The sequence below is a fragment of the Anser anser genome, assembly GCF_964211835.1.
Source record: "Anser anser genome assembly, chromosome: 4".
Classification (NCBI taxonomy): domain Eukaryota; kingdom Metazoa; phylum Chordata; class Aves; order Anseriformes; family Anatidae; genus Anser; species Anser anser.
Genome location: NC_139724.1, coordinates 70,630,470 through 70,644,380, shown reverse-complemented (window position 1 = coordinate 70,644,380; position 13,911 = coordinate 70,630,470). Strand labels below are relative to the sequence as shown.

Here is a 13,911-nt window from a genome sequence, read left to right as displayed (position 1 = left end):
TGGAAGCAAGTTTTGAGGGAGTTCGCCTGTTACAGCCTCAAGAGACCCGAACAGATTGCACCGACGGATTACAGAACAGATCCTTTTGCACGAGCACTTGTAGAAATTGTCTGAATGTACTTAGCTATGAAGAAATTAGAAATCTAGACTAGGTACTGTGCAACTAGATCCTGTGAAGCATGGAGCACCTGCCTATCCTGGTGCATCTCTCCGAGGGCCACCCAGTGAGTTGCCCGAAGCAAGCAAGACCCAGCACAGCAAACGTCTGCAAGGAGACAGTCAGCGTTCAGCAGAAAGCAGCAAAGTGAAAAATGCACAAGGGAAATTTAACTTTTGCCGAGGATTTATCAGATTCACAGACAAATGTCTTGGAAGCAAGGGAGTATGGAGACAGTGAGATCCCGTCTGAACTCAGCGGTCCTGTCTTCATTTATATCTACAGAGAGTTTGGCCTTTCTCCATATTGATTTTGGGCCCAGCCCTCTGAAGGCAACGCTCTGCTCTTTAAATCATTGCGGTGACTAGTAGGAGCAGATTAAAGGCGTCAGGATTTGGCCCTTTGTAGATTAATAAAGGCATGCTGAATGGGAATTTTGTCTTTGTGATTTTCTTGGAAGTGGACGAATAAAGTGCTTTGATCTAGAAGGCAAGTGTGAAAGGTCACTGGCTAAGCATGTGTGCTGAAGTGCCCTGAGCTATCCAAACGATCAGCATAAATTAGAATCTGACTGCCCAGCTTTATTCATCTTTATTGATGTCTATATAGCTGCAAAGGCAGGCTACAGAAATCCCAGCCAGTGTAGAGAACCAACTGGGGCATGAAAAATCCATAAAATGTTTAGTATTTCCTCATGGAAGTAAATATGGGAGTATGTGTTAGTGATGCACAAGCCTCATAATTTTAGCGTTTGCGTTTTGTTTGGACCTGGATCTAAACCTTTGGAAGCTTATCTAAAGTTCCAAAACTACTTGTGCTTGCAAAATTGCAGCCAAGTTTTGAGAGTTTATCATGAGATTTTTCCATTGTTTCTAGCCCTGGCTGAACCAGTAGTAATCACTGCCATTAATGCCTAACTACAGACCTATCAATATAACACGAGCACATTCTCCCAAATAAACCGATACATTGATTACAGCCCTGGGGAACAAAGAGCTACACAAAATTGCATGACACTGTTGCAGGGGGAAAGGCTTATGATGTCCAAAAATTCTACTTCAAGGTCACTTTTGGAAGCAGGAAGAGGCAGGTTCAGCTTTGTGGCTGTATACAGCATTCTTCTCAGTCCTGCAATCAGTAGTTCCAGCAGTACAAAATCCTCCATCACGTCTCCGGCGTCCACAGAGGACCTCTGCCTTCCTCAATACCAGGCTACCCAGATTTCTTCTTGGTTTAATTCCCAAAAATATGGACCTTTGGGTTTGGAGGTCCTCAGCATGTTACTCAAGCTGGCAAGCAGCCTTGGAGAATGGAGCTTTCCTTTTCCAGAAATATTGCATCAGTGACAAGAGGGAACCTTTCATTTCTGACTAACTGGTTTTCTTTCTGAAATGAACAGTAGGCAATATTCAAGGCTCAGTGATTTGCAGAATAATGCAAGTTTTTGAAAGCAAAATGTACAGCAGACATCATCAAAACTGCATATCTCTGCTAAGGAGGTTCCCATGGTCAAGGCCCAACAATACAAAAACTGTGTCCCAAATGGCAGTCCCTAAGCCAAAAATCTTAAGGTTAAAACCACCATTTGGATCATTTAGCCTACTTCCTAAGAAACAAGTCTTAACAAGCAATTCCTGCCTCAAGCTCTAATGTTTGGCATATATCCTTTGGAAAAAGCTACAGTGCTGAGCTAGAGATCCCAAATGATGGGAGAATCCAACATTTGTGTTGGTATTTTCTTCTAATGGCTAATAATTGTCATTGCTCAAAACAAAAATGTTCTTTTTCTAGTTGTACCATTAGGGAGCAAATATTGTTACCATTGTATAGAGCTAGACACCAGAATACAGTTAACTCATAGTTGCCAATTATTCAACCATACTGATTTTTATTTTCCCACTAGAGAAATACTTCCTAAATGAGCATTGAAAGAGCATAGTTACTATAGACGCTGAATAGAGCCTGAACTAAGCATCCAAATGGATTTTTGTTTTTAAAATTGGAGAAAAAAGTTTATATTTACAACACATGCCTTTTGTTTCCCTTTAAACTGGAAACACAGTATATAATTTGAAGTAACCACAGTGCCTCTATTTTTTCCGACCACAAATTAACCATAATTCAGTGCAGTGAAATGCAGTAAGACCAATGGAATGCTTCTGCCTAAGGGATGACTTACCCCTAACAAAAATTATGCTTTGCTTCCTATTTGTTGTGTTCAATAATATTGCCTCTCTAAATACTTTTGGTTCAGTACTGACACCAAATGAAGAGGAAAGCCTCCAGAATGTACAGACGTGCAGGATTATGTTTCGTTTGTCTTTGTTCGTTGTCTTAATTCAAACCAGTCACCCAACCGCTGACTTATGACTCTAGGAGGCATATTGTGGGCTTTTTAAAATGTGTTTCACAAAACCACCCAAACTCAAAGGGTAACATTCTGTCCTCAGCTACACCCCTGCAAGAGCTGCAAAGTTTATATATTTGCACATATACAACAGAGATTATTTTAAGAAACCCTATAGATTGCTTTCTTAGTTTGTTATGTTTGATTTACAAGTGATTTACTCCAGACATGCACGACCAGTTTCTGCAAGGGGCCAATAAACAAAATACAGGTACTTTGTACATCTAACAGTAGATGAACATGTTCTGTTGGCGATGAGTGGAAATCTATTGCCTAAGGATTCGTTTTCTCATCCACTTGTTTCAAGAGACAAAAATGTCTCATTCAAGACAGAGAAGGGGAATAAAATTCAGCTTTTCTGCTACACTCTCTGCTCTAGGTTGCATATCTTTCATGAGAAATTGTTCAAAATAATTTCCAGATGTTAATTAAAAATCTCACTAACCATTAGAATTATCCCTTGGTTTGTATTTATATCCAGTCTCATAGTTGATGAATGTGTGAGAACATGCATTTCTGGAAAAATAGATAAACAAACATAGTGAAATCCAGTAATGAAAAAAATCCATATTCCCCATCAGAAGATCTGTCCTGATTCCCCTTTGCAGAACTGGCAGCTGAACGCATCGAATGCATACCACGGTGCTGAAGGCTGATGTGAACTTGCAATGCTTCTGCATGTAAGCAGCTCCACTGAGATTAATGGGCTCATTCAGGCAAGCAAATATCATGCACACTGGGTGGCAGGTTCAGGCCAGCAGTTAGTAAGTCCCTCACAGTTACAGTGACTTCTTTTTCCGATTTAGCTATTGCGAATGCTATGGAATTTCAATTAAATTTTATCCCTCATATCCCATAAGAACAGACACTTAATAATACAATTACAAAAAAAAAAAAAAAAGAACTTGAGAAAAATAAGTTCTGTAATGTGCAACACCCCATCACTGGTGAAAAAATGTCTGTCATCATTTTATTACTACCTGATTTTAGCTACTTTACTTGAAATTTAATTGAAATTCGAATAAGGATTTACTGTACAAATCCTCACCTGCTCAAGTCTCCACTAAGTTGGAACAGTGAACTTTTTCCCTTAAACTGTAGGGAAAAGAAACCTTGCAGGGAAATATTTGAGCTGTCAGCAATAGATTTGAAGAAAGAATTAAAATTCGAGAACCCTCATAAGGAATTTATCTCATCTAATGTTAATCGTCTGAAAGTGGGATTCGAGTCTAAACTTGTTGTCTCAGATGCCTCTGAGTCCAGATGAGCATTTCCATCTTAAAACAGCTTCAAAGATAGGTGAAATCAGTCATTCCCTGGAAATGCCTTACCCCCTATGCCTGTAGAAAGTTCCTAGGGAAGCAGCTAGGACTAGCCACCTGAGTTTTAGAAGGCTAACATGCAGCAAGACTAAACTTCTTGAGCCTTTCCTGGATTTTTAATCACAGAAACAACTCAATCAGCAACTAGTGCAATTCCCATCAATAATGTGGCTTGGCATGGTGGGATGAGCTGTGCTGATACACATCTCACTGCGTGCCTATCGTACATCTGTCCTGTGGTAGCTACCCACACAGTCAGGATCCCAGGCGCTGAGGTCTCAGCCTATCAACTTGATTAGCCCCAATGAAATGTATGTTTTTGTGATGAAATTCAAGATTCAGCTTTCTTTATAATCACAAAGATTCAGGCTGATACTTGCTCACACGCAATGTGTTTTGATAATGTCTCAGCTGCAGACCTGGCCGATTTCCAAGGAACACCACAGTGGTCCCAGTTGCGCTGTGCCTGGAGTGTTGGCTTCACTCTGATGATAAGCTAGAGGAGGCTCTGGCTCATAATGCTCCATTCTGCTGAATAGCTGGACTCAAATCCCTGAGAAGTGGTTACATAATCTCAGGAACAAACTTCAGAAGAATTTCAGTTTAGAGCTGAACAAAAATTTGCACCCTTCTCAACCTCCTTGCCAGTCTTCTGCTCCTGGACAACACGCTCATATGCAGTCAGAGCATCACAAGCTCCTCTGAAGAATTCACTGAATTATTACTACAGCATTTTCTTTAGACACCAGGCTGCTGCCCTGCAAACACCTGGAGACACCGTCTTCAGCAGACAATACTTGCTGGCGTACCTTTGTGTATAGATTCATGTAGAACGTTTTCTCCCACCAGCCTGACTTCATTCCCCAGGCACCTGTTATTCTGAAACACAAGAAATTCCCTCCATTTTCTTATTCCTTTCTATCTAGTTTTTTAGCTACACCTAACCACCTAACAAGACTAGACCCTTCTTTCTTTCTTTTTCTTTCTTTCTTTTCTTTCTGGTTCCTGAATCCAGTGTTGATCTTCTGGCATTTAACAGTCCTCATGAATTTCTCTTCTGTGAGAAAATACTGGCCAATGGACTTAAAACCCACATAACCTCTCAGCATCCCGTGTCTCCTGACAAGGAGCTCCAGAGCTCAGGTACTCACTGAGTGCAGGACCACCACCTCAGTCTGCTTTCAACATGCCCCAGCCAGTTTCATGTGGTCCCCTCATGGTAGGTGGATGATGAACAATTGTTCAGTTCTCATCATCTCCATCCCACTTAACTCCATAACCTATCTCCATTTTTGCATTTTCTGGATAAAGAGTCCTGCTGAAATTATTCTGTGTACAGAGTAGCCCAGACCTTTGACAACGCCTATCGCCCTCTCTGTATCTTCTCCACTATTTTTTTTCTGAGACAGGGAGATCAAGGCTGTGCAAAAGCGCTGGCACACTATGGATTTATCATGGAAAAAAAAAGTTGTTCTTCCCTCTATTCCTTCTATGATAATTTGTAACATTAGATCTTTCCATTTTTGATCTATATTAAGCCTAGAACTGATGTTTCTCTTTGATCTACCTGTGTGGTAAGTCAGCTTTGACATCACTGAACATGACAGCCCAGACTACCCAGGACTATTTAAGAAAGGGAAATGTGGTAAGGACCTTTTATTGCCTTTAGTAGCTCTTCTTGAGTACTAAGGACAGCTGCAGACTTTGTGCTCTGAAGTGCAATCAAAAGAAACCTCTTTTGGAACAAATATTCCCCTGGCCAGACATAGAGGAGTGAACGAGAAGCTATTTGGAGCCTCCATGCCTTCTGTAGTGTTATCATCCTCTGCTGCATCACCAGCCCCCATGGCCCCACCTGGAGCTTTGTTGCAATGGATCCAGGAGCTGCTGAGCTGTGGGAGGCAGCCTCAGCCCTGGCTTCACCCCCATGCAACTCTGGTCCCTACAGGCCAGAGAAAAGTGGGCGCAGATCAGGACAAGCAGTTGTCTGCGGTACAAGCACTTTATTCTCCTCTACTTGACGCAGTTTGAGTCTTTTTAAGTGCTGCTGTGAGCTCCTGAACCGCGCTACCAGCAGCCTCTGCAGAAACACACTTCTGCTCGAGCTAAGGGAGGTGAAAGGAGAACAGAATATCCTTGCTCTCCTGTTTTTCCTGGATGTCTTTCCATTCACCCTCGGCTACGTTTTTCTCCCCGCTCGGGATGACTAGCATTCTTTGGGGCACATCTCTCCTCACAAATCTCGAGGAGGCGGAAGCACTGCAGAGCTCGCTGCCTCACCGAGAAGCGCTTTATTCCAAGGCTAAGATCTTATTACAGTCCCCTTACTACAGCAACACATTTTTTCCGCTCCTTTTCTAAACCTCAAAACGCTGTTATGGCGTCAATGGTAAAGAAGTTTAGGCTTGCTTGGATTTCAGTCTGCTGGCCTCAGATGGAGGGGAAACGTTATTTCTCCAAATGCATGAACCCTTATGCGCACACACGCGTGTATGTCCCAGGACTCCAGTCTTGCAACAGGATCTGCTCGTGCGCAGCCTCGTGCCCATCTGGCACTGCGCTGAAAGCAAATCAGGCACATCTGACAGCTCGGGCTGCTGTAACACCGCGCTTTGGTGACACTGCTGCTAATGCAAGCCAGGAAAACAGTAGCGTGCTTCAAAGCAAGCCAGGCAATGGTCACAGTCAAGGTGAAGTTAATACAGAGCTGGTAATGTTAATAAACGATGCCACAGGGGCTCTATGCACCTCTAGCTTCAGACCAGCAGGGGAAAATGTGGCCCGTGCTCCCCATCACAAGGCAGAAGTGGGAGAAGGGAGCCTGAAGCTCATCCTGGTGCATATCCAGGCGAGGAGGTAGCTCCTCCACCACGGCACAATGCTGTTGAAAAGCACTTGCTGCCATGCTTCCCCAGCCCCGTGGGTTTCTCCCTCTGTATGTGTGAGGTCCTGGTGCTGCTGTTGGCTCCTTGGGCTCGCTGTTTGGGACCCTGCATGCAGATCCTCACCATGGGACACAGATCAAGGCAGATGGATGAGTCTGCCCCATCTCTCAGAAGATTGGTGAAGAAATCCAGGCCTCCTTGCTGACTTCCTCAGCACCCCAGGCATCTGAGCACCTTTCAGCCTTCAGCACATTTCTTCCTTCAGCAGCCCTGAGGTAGGACACTCTATTTATCACACACAAAAATGAGGTATGGAGGGAGGCATAGGCAGGCTGCTAAAGATATTTACATGCCTGAAGATGCAGATATGCATCTGGTGGAGTTTGGAAACACATGGAGGCACTTCTCTCCTGCTGAACTATAGCCAGGTCCCGCCATGGGTCTGGACTGTATGGGGTGAGAATCGGGCAGCATTTATAACAGGCTCCTTTTGTTGATAAGGCTGTCAAAACTCCCTCTACACTCCAAGAACAGCTTGTTCCTTACCAGTGAAAACTGTTATTCTCGCACTGTTGTTTCACAAGTTCTGTTTCCAGCAATGTCTGATCACAGATAAGACAAATGTAATCTCAATATGTACATCTTGGGCTTTGTTTATCCAGGGCTAGCTAGGCATCATGGTGGGAAGAATGACATTTCATTTCTTCCTCCAGCAGCATCTCCCCTTCTCTGCATCTTAATTTTCTTCCACTCCAACCTGAGTTCAAAACAACACTGAAAACCACTGGAGCGAGGTTAGGATAATCCCCCAGGCTGGAATCAGTTTCAGCCTTGCCAGATGGACAGGTACAGATCTGATCCAAAAACAAGTCTGAGTTTCCTGAAGACTGCACTTCACCAGTGGCTTCCTGCAGACTCTTTGTACTGTTTAATACCTCTCACAGAACCAGTGACTGAGCCTACACCTTACACTCCAGCTCCAAGATGTCTTAGATGCCTAGCTCAAGAATGGATCTTGCCAGGGCAGTGGGGAACAGTGAGATATTTGGGGCTTGTCCTGCCCATAACTGCTGCAGGCCTGATCATCCCGGTGGGGGATTCATCTGTGGCTAGACAAGAGCCACCTGCTAATAACTATTTGGGGCTCCTGAACTGATGAAGGCTTGCAGAAGGAGTGCTTGCATTTCTGAATCTCATTTCCAGACAATTTTAGCTTTTTTGCAAATGAGAGAGAGAGAGAGAATGACTTGACTCAGTTTCCCCCTGCCCCGAACAAACGTTCAGGAGATGGGCTTGAGCCTGCCAAGAGGAGGCTGACTGCCTTTCCGTTCCTTCTGTTGCTGCAGAAGCCAAAAGGGATGGTTCAGAACTGGATCTCATTTCATCCTGACTAACAGGACTCTGAGTGTATAGTGAAGTGAGATGTAAATCTGTGAGACAATCTTTACTTGCCCTTGTTCCTCCAAGCCGCGCAGTTGCATATAGCACTCCACAGTAATAACTGACAGTGGTCGTCATAAGGATGGAAATCCTCACATGAGTTAGAGGTCATTTATGTATTGTCAAAACCTGGATATTATTTTCTACCAACATTAACGTGAGATGTTAAAAATCAGAGACAGAGTGCCAACTTGGACTAAAAATAGTAGTGTGAGGCAGGCAATGTCCACCAGTATGGCCAAGCAGCTTCTGAGTCCCCCTCCCCATCATGAAAAGTAACCTGAGAGAAGGCAGTGCGGTGCAAAGCAAGAGAATTAAGTTGCACTTACCTTGAAGGAAAGGCCAGGCAGTGATTGTTTAACCCAGCCCCTTGACCTGATTTCTGACAACTGGAGAAAAGCCCGGTGAAAGCTGATATCCCTTTTATCTTAAGAGACAGAGGCTTGTTATTGCTTCTCTGATTTAAGTGTTGCAAGCAGAAGGAGCAGGGAAGAGAGTGGCCTTTGCTCATTCACACATTGTGCATGTCAGCCACAGCTGTGCATCTCCCTGGGATTGAAGCACAGTGGTGACACCAGGATAGAGAGACTGATCCCTTCAAGCAGCAGGCATGGTCCCTGCCACACAGCACTGCCCCAGGGGGCAGGGTTCCTCCAGCCCCACTTTTCAGCCCAGCTCCCTCCCTCCCACAGCTGCTTCTGGGTTGCAAATTTCATATATCTTCATGGTGGAGAAGCCTTGAGCTGGCTCTGTCTTGAATGATAGGACCTGCTGAAAGTCTTGTCTCCTGCCATCAGCACTGACACCTGTGGTAGCTCAGCTGGGAGAGATCCGACACTCACATTGGAAATAAGAAGATCACAGAATCACAGGATGGTTGGGGTTGAAAGGGACCTCTGGAGGCCATCTTGTTCAAATCCCATGCTCAAAAAAAAAGGATACCTAGATGGGGTTGCCAGGAGTATATTTAAAGATATTTGAACAGTCTATGGTATAGAGTCAAAAGAGAATTTTGGTCCTTTACTGTAACATCTCCCTGTCTCCTCTCCCTAACAAATAGGTCCCTTTGGGTGCCTGGCTTTGCTGGCCAAGGTCCCAGTTCATGTGTCCTGTGACTTCTTCAGGGCCTTCCTCATGTGGGGATGAACCTGGGAGAGCTCAAGGCCACCAGAACATCCCCCAGATATCTGCCTCTATGCCAGAGTCTGCATTTAGCCCTGGGCCCTGGAGTAAATCTTATATCCCTGTAATTTGGAGAGAAGTAATGGGTCTCAGAGGGCAGGATGCCCATTCTCAAAAAACAAACTGCTGCCTGTGCAGAGTAGGCCCTGAGCAAACCAGAGTGAGGCAAGAAATGGAGACCTCAGGAAAAAAAAAATGCTTGAGGGTCCCTAAGTGATAGTTTCCCTTGTCTAATTTTAATTGACTGCAATGTCCTTTTAGCAGCCAGATTTTTTTTTCCAGTCTCATGCCTCTATGCTGGTGTGCAGTATCTGGCCACTCACTTTGGCTGAGTTCCTGCCATGAAGAGCATCTCTCTCCAGGCAAAGAAACCAAGCTCTGTTCTCCCACCAGACACATTAAAAAATAAATAAAAAATCCAGTATATTGGAGGAGAATACCTCCTTACACCGTGCAAAATACTCGAGAGGTCTCCAAGTCTGAAAGGACATCACATAGGGGATGGGGAGGGAGGGAGGTTTTCCCAGCTGGATCTCCAAAGTAATCCCCAGAGCAAAGAAATGCTCTGGAGTCCTCACAGGGAGTGCTGTTGGTAAACTTTACATAAATGGGGCACAGGCAGATGCCGCCACAAGGGTCCTCAGTGTTTCCCTCAGCTCCCGTCCCTTGTCTGCAGAGGAGCAATGCAATATTTGAATGTGAAAGGCGCGCGCTTGTTGGCTGAGAAGCTGGCACTAATCAGCCTCCAAGCTGGAGCTCCTGCGGCTTCCAGGCTTCCCATGGGAGCTGCCTGGGAGCAGGGAGGGGAAGGTGTACTCGGAGGCCAGGCCCTGGCACAGCAGGGGTAATCGAGGTGTGGGGAAATGGCTTCAAGCACTGGCAGAGAGGAATTAGGTTTGCAAGAGCTCCGAGACCTTTAGGAATCTTCTCCTGCCTGTTACTGCCTGCAAACAGGTTTGATAAAGCACCCCAGGCAAACCGCCGAGCAGCCATTAGCAGATGTCAATCTTTCTAATCTCGTCTTTGGCCTTGAATGATTGAGGCCAGTTTGGTCATGAAGCGTAAACCAAGAACACATGAGTTCTGTGAGGAACTAAAAGCAGGCAGCAGGCTGTGTCAGAGGAATAATAACTCTCACAAAACTGACGTGTATCAGACCTGGCTTCCACTGGATAGCCTCAGATTGTATTTCCAGTAAATATAAATCAGCGCAGTCCCACTTAAATGAATGGTTTTCCACACCAGCTGGAAAGCCTGCCAAGATACCAGAGATGGCTTCATCCACCATCGCACAGTGCTTCTGCCTCTGGCTACCTCCCGTGGGCTTCAAACACCACTGGGGAAGGCAGGAACCCGCCTGACAGCCAGATACCCAAAGCACCAAATTAACAGAGCCCTCTGGGTCTTGGGTAAGAGTTAACTTCCAGGTTTCTTTCCCTTCAGAGGAGCTGTCATCATCTGGGCCACTTGAGAGGGAGCCGCCGGTCTCCTGTCTCTGCATCTTCACCGCGGTCACACTGGTGACTTGCTCTGGGTCTTTCTGACACAGACCACAGCTGCTTGCTTTTTAAAAAACTCAGCTGAACTCAAACTCCTCTGTGTCACTGAAAAATAAGCAGGTGGGCTAAGAGCTTGAAGTGATTTAGCAGTTCAGTAGCAAACGCTACTAACCCTCCATTAAAAATAGGTGAGTCGTGTACGGCAAGGAAGACCAACTCCTACCGAAGCAGGTTTTTATTAGAGGCAGACTTAAAGCATAAGTCTTTAATAAGGTTGGATACATAGCTAGGACTAATACAGTTCTGTCTCAGTGGAGCTGCTTCCCAGATGCTGACAAATCAGACAACTTCTTCTTTGGCTCAGAGATCCTATCAAGTAGTAAAACTGCTTCCACATGTTCATTATGTAGTGCACTATTGCTTTTGTGGTTATTAATGCACATACTGTGCAGAGTGGAGACCCTGGCCTGCTTAAAAAGCGGGTCTCCTCTCACTGCTAAGTGTCTGTCTAAAGCAGCATGTCCTCTGATGTGGAGAGAAAGAAAAGACCCAATTTTCTACCCCATGAAATGAGTAATAACTCAGATTCTTAAATCACTTCCAAACATTTTGTAATCTTTAGATTTAAGGCATACAATATTCCAAGTTAGCCAGAAAGGGTCTGCGAAGGTTAAAGACAATAAATCAGAAGACAGGAAGAAGGATAAAATATGAAAAAGAAATGTAATATAGGGCTTGAAGTAATCAGTTGACAGCACTGAGCAGAGAGGATTTGGTGACAGTTTGATGGAGAGAAGCTTTAAGTAAAAATGTGCATCTAAACCCACTTTTTTTTTCCCCCATCAGGTGTTGAATTTTGCCTTAAAAAATTCATTGTAACTCACAAGCAAATGCACCTCTAACAGTGGCAATAACTCAGTCCCAGTTTATGGCTGGGGAACCATGTTCAGGGTTTGTGATAAAAAGATATATAGATGGCTGCTGAAATGAAAGCCGACCTCAATTATTTGTACCTCTGATTGCAGCTTCCAACACCAGCCTTGGCAAGTCCTGTAACCTCTGTTCCTCAGTTTCCTCTTATGTTATGCACCTGTGTCAATAATTATTTTTTAATCCAGACTGAAGTGAAATATGAGCATGAGAGGTGGCAAAAGCATGGTCTGAGCCCACGAAGACTTCAACAATGCGTTAAAGGTGATTTTTGGGAGCCGCAGAGAAACATCTTGTTACCATCATGCAAAGCAAAGGTGCAGCCTCCAGAATAATAACCTTGATGCAGACTGCACCAAAATCAATGCAAAATCAATTCTCCCACTATATTCAGCAGCATTTGGCCTGGATGGTAAAAATGTCATGTTTACAGCACCCTTTTAGTTCTCCATCCACAGCAGTGCCCCGGCCAGGAGTAGAGTTCATCCTTCATGCACCACAGGATGAGAGAGGGAAGGTCATACATGGCTAAGCACAGGAATTGTTTAGGAGGCCAGGAAAATGTTGCTGGTTGCCTTAGGTGACCATATTTGCAACTTCAGGTCAGCCCAGTCAATGAATAGCTTTGGCTGGGGAAAAGAAATTTGAAAAATTGTTGTTCAGATATTTTTTAAAACAAAACAGCTAATTTGAAAAATATAATTTAGATGACTACCTGTATTTTTTATTATTATTTTATTTTAAAAGTTAAATATAGTGTCAGGAAATTAACATTTGGTTTGGGGTTGGATTTTGAATCGTTTGTCTTTGCTCTGAGCGAATTTCAACCAAATTGTTTTTTTTTTCTTATTATTATTTTTTTTCCATTTAATTTCAATCTGAAAACAAAAACAACAAAGCCAGTTCTGTTTCAGAACAACTGTAACTTACATTTTATATTTTGAGTTTTTAGTTCTGTGACCACACTAGAAAAGCAATTATTCAGATGATCTTAATTATAGCTGTAACCGGAGTCATTTCAGCATCAATAATAAGCAAATAATGTCTTGGGCTGTCTTGACTGTCAGTGCAGTATGAAAATTATTCTGTGTATTTCAGATTTAGTTAATATTTCCTTTGTAAATTAATTTCTCCCACTTCTCTGCTGTTTTTCCAAGCATGATTATTGTGCACTATAAGAGCAGAACAATGGTGCAAGGCAGGACAGTGGGAGTTTTGGAGACACAGCACACATGGCCCACTCCAGGCAAAAAGCAGAACCCAAAGAAACACTCACTGAGCAGATTTATACACACATCCTTATTTAAAGCCTCTTAATATCTAACTAAAGCTTCTAATTTCCCAGGCATCAGCTGCTTCCTTCAGGGTTTATATTAACATATTAATGCACACACAAATCCTAGCAGGAAAAAAAATGCCACTGACTTCCAGACCTTATATCCGTAGTCATTGTCAGTCTCCTAGACTGTGTTTAAAGGTGTTCTGGGCACAGTAGTCTGCAGCGTTGGTACACGCATTGGGCATCTCCATTCAGAGCTGTTTCATGTGTCCATGACGCTCCACGTGAAAGCAGAACCCCAGCAAATCCTTTAGGAATCCTGTCCATGAAGGGTCGGAGACATATGACATAGGTGGAATGGGTTTTCAGCTCTATTTTTTCCAAGTACAATAGTCATGCATGGTTTTTTTGTTTGTTTTTGTTTTGTTTTGTTTTGTTTTGTTTTGTTTTAAAAAAAGAAAGATAAGCCTGCTGACACAGAGAATGTAAGAGACTCTTGGTAACCACTGTTATTCATCTTCCCAGCAGGTGGGTGAGATGGAGGTGGGACAGGATGCTAACATAGGTCTGTGGTGTCGTGTGAGCTCCACCTCACCTGAAACGTGTTCACACCTAAGCTAGTCCTTGGGGCTCCTTCTGTTGGCAAGTGGTGAAAGAGTTCTTCCAGAAGTGGCTCAGCCTCACCTGAGTTGGATCCTAAAATAGGTAGTGAGTTGCTCCAAGCTGTTTGGCCAATGGGGACATTTCTGTCTGGTAACCCCAAGTTCAGTAAACCCAAGGGTTGTATGCATCTGCCTGATGTGAGTGGTG

At 43.9% G+C, this 13,911-nt stretch overlaps 1 long non-coding RNA gene across 1 annotated transcript; it reads right to left on the bottom strand.

Annotated features, from left to right (window-relative positions):
• Nucleotides 1–314: 314 nt before the first annotated feature.
• On the bottom strand, nt 315–10,037 carry LOC310898961. The gene is made up of 3 exons (XR_014583876.1): nt 8,541–10,037; nt 3,010–3,080; nt 315–1,543 (listed from the first exon to the last, which is right to left on the bottom strand). It is a non-coding gene; the product is annotated as an uncharacterized lncRNA (long non-coding RNA).
• Nucleotides 10,038–13,911: the final 3,874 nt, after the last annotated feature.